Source organism: Seriola lalandi, unplaced genomic scaffold (assembly GCF_002814215.2).
Source record: "Seriola lalandi dorsalis isolate HSWRI2012SDOR001 ecotype SW California unplaced genomic scaffold, Sedor1 jcf7180002054045, whole genome shotgun sequence".
Taxonomy (NCBI): domain Eukaryota; kingdom Metazoa; phylum Chordata; class Actinopteri; order Carangiformes; family Carangidae; genus Seriola; species Seriola lalandi.
Window position 1 is genome coordinate 50,427 of NW_019524598.1, and position 5,798 is coordinate 56,224.

Here is a 5,798-nt window from a genome sequence, read left to right on the forward strand (position 1 = left end):
CTACCCACAATGCAATGCATATCTACAAGTTTTTTTCCTCACACATCAACTTCCTTCTGTCGAATGTTTTTCTTTCTTTATTTCTTTCTTTTTAAACAAACAAAAGCTTCTACTTGTCGTCACGTCTGGAGCAGATAAGTCAGAAAGTGTTTCTGTCAGTGATATTTGAAATTCCACAGACATTATGAGAAACACTATGAAAACCTGGGTGGTCTGTCAGTTCACCTGTAGTAATCCGAGCATGGCTGAATAAGTGAAAGGAGCACGCTGTGGACATAAACCAACGTCTTTCTGGGCATATTTTGTTGGTTATTCTCTAAATTACAGATATTTTTGAAAACGGACATTTTCCGAAAGTGAAGACATTTTTCAGGAAATGAGGACGGTTGTAGAAAGTGAGGATGTTTTTAAAAAATTTTTTTTTTTTTTTAAAGTTAAGTCAATTTGCTTTAATTCTGCCACTTACATTGATAGATTGATAGATAGAGGTTGTGCAGCGGGGGAGAGGAGTGTGACATACAACTAATGACCCTGGTTGGAATTGAATTGTTGCAGTTATTTAGTATTTCAACCACGAGGCCGTGGGACATCCCCATCAACAGCTTCTTATAACCTCAAATCCAATTATTTGTCATAAACTTGACGGGGGGGGGGGCTGAATGTGCTGTACTTTATTATTTTCATCAGCCACTTCTGAGCTTGGATTTTATATATCAAGTTGTACTTATGGAGGTTAAGGTTAATGATACTGTTTTTCCCCTCATAAGAACACAAATAGGTCTAGGGGCCATCTTAAATCATCTACATGTACTTGTATACTAATATTTGTAGTTTGTATTTGTGTTTTTATAAAGCTTTATTTTAAAAGTCAAACTATTTCCCAGTTTTCTGAAATCTGCCTGATGTGACTGTGTATTCACAGGAACATTCCTGGATCATTTGGTGCTGTTAAAGGGGGAATAGAGTCGGTGTTTGGTTGTTACACCTTCAGCTAATTATTTCCAACTAAATCTCCAGATGAACCTTTAAGAGTCTTTTAGTGAGTGAACAGCAGATCAACTCAACATGCACTAATGTTTGGCAGAAGTTTGCCGATAGTCCAGCGTCACATTCAGGCCGCATGGGGAGTAAAGTTTCTGATAATGAAAGACAAATAAGTATTTGAGGAGTGATATATTTGTCCATCCACCCACCCACTTCCACACCCTGACTTTCCACTCAATGATTAACTGTTTCCTGTTTTTCTCCACCACACAATCTGTCTTTAAGCGGGGCAGGAGTTAAAATCCAGCCGACACACTGCTGCCTCATTTAAAGGTTGTGTGGAGACGGATCCTCCCGCCTTGTTTCTGGGGGTCAGCGCAGGTTTAATTGATTCTCCTTCTCCCTCCATCTCTTATTAAGGCCACAGGGAACTCCTAATTGGCCCTCCCCTGTGGCCACTTGGAGAGGCAGGCAGACGTGGCCCCGTAGACACTTCTGTCGGTCCTCAGGGACGATGGCGGATAAGAGATTCACGGCGAATACGTGGCTCCGTGGATCTGCTTCTTTGGGGACGACAGTCTGATGTCTCCCTCCTTCGCCATCTGGACACGAGATTTACTGACAAACCGATCGGGACCAGAGAGACTCGACGTGGTTTTTATAACACCTCTGTATATTCAGACTGGTGTGTGTGTGTGTGTGTGTGTGTGTCTGCGTGTGTGTTCTTATACTTGAGTGTGAGCTTTAGACTTTTGGGGTGAGTTTCAGAAACTGAGGATGTTTTTGGAAAGTGAACACACTTTTTTAGAAAGTGAGGGTGTTTTTGAAAAGTGAGGAGGCTTTTTGTAAGTGTGGACACTGTAGGAAACTGTTTCAAAAGTAAGTACAGTTTCAGGAAGCGTAGACATTTTTGAAAAGGTACATGTTTCTGAAAAGTCAGATTATCTGAGTGTGGAAAGTCTTGGAAAGTAAGGACGTTTTTGTGACGTGAGAGTTTCTTTGAAACAAAGGACTCTTTCAATAAGTGAGAATATTGTGTAGAGAGGAGATTTTTTATGTGAGGATATTTTTAAAAAAGGAGTTTGGACGTATTTGGAAATCAAGAACATTATGCATTAAGAAAAGGCCTTTAATATTAGAAAAAACTCATAACATTTTGATAAAGGTACAGACATTTTACAAAGAGTTTTTCTCTTAAGGAAGTGAAGACTTTTTGAAAAGAAGGATAATTTCATTCAATTTTTAAAAAAAATGTGTAATTTTGAAAAGTGTGGGTAAATTTGGAGTGTGAGGACATGTTGGGAGAGTGCAAATAAAAAATGTATTTTGAGGGTGAAGATTTGCTTTCAGGGTTTAGTTAGGTTTAGGTTGAGGTTTGAGGCTCAGAGCTGCGTCAGTGAAGTCCTCACAAGTCAAGAAGCGCAGGGGTGAGTGTTCATGTGTGAGAGACAGAACGACAGATACAGACACAAAGAGAAGGTGTGGGATGATTTAAAGGTCGTGTTTGTTGTGGGCTTGCCATGAGCCTGTGTGTGTGCGTGTGCATGTGTGTGTGTGTGTGTGTGTGTGCGTATTTGTGTGAGGTTTAATTAGGAGGTAGTGAGAATAGTGTGTGCTAAAGTTTGTTAATGTAGATGTGTATGAGTGTTTCATTTGGAGGTGGTGGTAATTGTGACTTTTGTATGTTTGTGTGTGTGTGTGTGTGTGTGTGTGTGTGTGTGTGTGTGTGTGTGTGTGTGTGTGTGTGTGCACGCCACATGTGACAGATGTAAATGCCCTAAATGCAGGTGTGAGCAAGTGTATCCGTCAGTTGTCTTTGTGAGAGTGTGCTTGCATGCCCATGTGTGAAAGGACATTGATGTGTGTGTGTGTGTGTGTGTGTGTGTGTGTGTAACTGACCTTGATGCTTGTTACTCAGAAGTCAAGATGAACAGATAGGCAGCGAGCTTCACCTCAGTTGTTCTTCTTCTCGCTTCCCTTCAACCACAAACACACAGAAGAATACGTTCCGTTTATTCCAGATCAAACTGCACTTCACTCAGTCTGTGCATCCTGCCTGCGCTCGATATAAAACCTGCACGTTTCCTCGAATATGACATTTGATTTTTTTTTTTTTTTTTTTTTTTTTAGCTAAAGAGCGGGGAGGCAGTGCAGGATTTTTTTTTTCTGCCTCTGGTCAAACGGATTCTCTTTTCTCAGATATAAACCTAATCAACGAGGCGATGCTGAGAAAAACAAAATGGTTTCAGGTGCACATGTTGAGATATTCTCACGGTGCTGAAAGACTGAGGACGCATAATTTTTACAGTAACTTGAATAATATCAAAACATTCACACCATTATGACTCAACAAGTGCCCGCGGCTAAAGCTTTGTCTTTCAGTCTCTTTGTTGTGGCATGTGTTTTTAATGAAATGCCCTAAATTTACCTGAAGCACTTGTCACCACTTTTTCAGTTTCGTTTTTTGTAGACCATCAAACGGAAATCAGCCGAGAATAAAGGTTTTCCATCGTCTGTTTTTACATCTTCAAAATAGATTAAATAATAAAAGACTAGTGTGTGTTGTGGTTTAAATTTCTGCATGAATACAGTTGGCGTAAAAGGTGTAATAAGGGATCCTCTATGCAGGAAAGATATCGAGCGAGGAAACATCCTGTGCAAAAAAAATCATATCAAAACTCACCAGTCATAACAGTGAAGTTACAACTGTGCAGGAAGAGTGGAATTGAAAATGAATCAGGCGTGAAGTTTCTCAGCGTGAGTACAGAGAAATCACAGTGGATTCCAGAGAGAGCCCCGGAGTCAGGATTAGCGTTTGAAGGCTAAATGGTGTTATCGGTTCTGATTAAGGAGCATGTACGTGGTACTCACTCCACCTCTGAGACAGCCATGGATGTCAATAGGGCTAATTGGCTCATTAGACCAGGTATTTAACCGCTGCTATAATCATTCTGTGTCATCACTTAAGCCCTGGTGGAGCATGAGGGGCTCTGGCGATTGAATACCCCCCTAACCTCTGAAATAATCTGAGATGCGAGGTTTGAGAGGCTTGTCTGACAGGAGGAGTGCAGGGTGGCTCATGATATCTTTTACTATGTGGATTTTCACCTCTTTTTTTTTTTTTTTTAAGGGCAATTTAACTTTTTCAGTAAAGAGACTTTATCCTAAAACAGCATTTTTTAAACTTTGGTTTTCTTATCACTGTGGATAGTTAGTTAGTTAGTTAGCCGAACAAAGGCATCATGACATCACATCCAGATATTTCCTGGTTGAACTGCATCCACTTGACTGTTGTAAGTGAAACTCTGAAGCCTGGACAAGCACAAGCACAAGCACGGACATGAATTCTTGCACGTGACTTTTAAATGAACATCAATAAAAAAAAAAATCGGAAAGAAAAGAAACAGATTCGAAATAGTGGATGGAGGTGACTACAGAGTCCGAGGAAACCCACAGCACACCCCACTATTTGTTCACTGTTTTTTATTTTTTCTGTCTAAATGGTAAATGGACTGCACTTATATAACACTTTCTCAGTCTTATCAGCCACTCAAAACGCTTTATAATGGAAGCCACATTCACCTGCTCACACAGCGCTCTTTTTACAATACACATTCATACATCGAGGGCAGTTGTTGCTATTTGTTTATGGTTAATAGACACTTTCCAATCTTATTGACCAGTCAAAGCGGAAGTCACATTCATTTATCAGCATTGATTTATCCATTGACGTAGCGCTTTTTCCCCTAATACCCTGCTCTACCATACACATTCACACATCTGTAAAGGGACAATGACACACCACACAGTTCATGATTTTATCTCCTCGCTGTCAACAGCCTCTGTCCAACACTGCTCTATCAGCGTTACATTCACCATGTTGGACCATTATGCATCTCACAGTTTATGTCCAGTGCAGGAAGCATTGTGCTCTGAATGCAGTGAGACAGGAAGTACAGGGTGTGGTGATCAGGATGGTGAGTGGGTGCGTCGTGAATCTGACTGATGCAGGAGTCCAGACCTTCCTGTCACAGACCGGTTTTTAGTCTTTGTATTTTTATGAATCATAACGACAATCTTTCGCTAAACCTGATGATACCACAGATGCAGCAGACACTGTAGAAAGGTAGTTATTCAATTTAATCTGGGATTATCAGGCTAAGGTCTGCAACACAAGTCAAATGTATCTATATTACACTTTAAACACAACTCAGTTTATTACAAAATATATGAAGCAGAAAACAAATGTGCACTAATTCATAACACCCACAGTCGACGCCAAAACAAGAGCCTCAGATTCAGTCAAAAGCCAACAAGTGAAGGTGTGTTTGAAGTTTCTCAAACGTATCAATGCACGAGATAATCAAATATTTGGGGAGACGGAGCTCACTAATTTTGGTGCGGCCACTGAGGAAGCTCTGTTAGCAAATCATAACTATAATAGCTCTAACAATTATAACGTGTGCCCACCCCTAAATTAAAATGGAAGCAGATGCGGCGGGCTGGGAATAATGGACCACCAAAGAAAGTAATTTTATCACAAAACCATTTATTGAGTGTATGAAAATCCAGTGATGGAGGTTTCCTTTGAGCCAGGAAAGGTTTGTGTTCTAATGTGTTTGATCCGATACTTGACAAAGTTGAATGAAGAACAAAAGTGCAGCGCAACTAAAACCGAATCTGAAAAGTTGAGACCAAACACATCTTCCCACATGGTTTGTTTTCCCGTTTTGCACAGTTCCACACATCCGTTGGAAGCTGGTGCCATCGCTGCCGTGGTCTTTGCTTAAAGGATGGAAGAGGGGAGGAGGAGG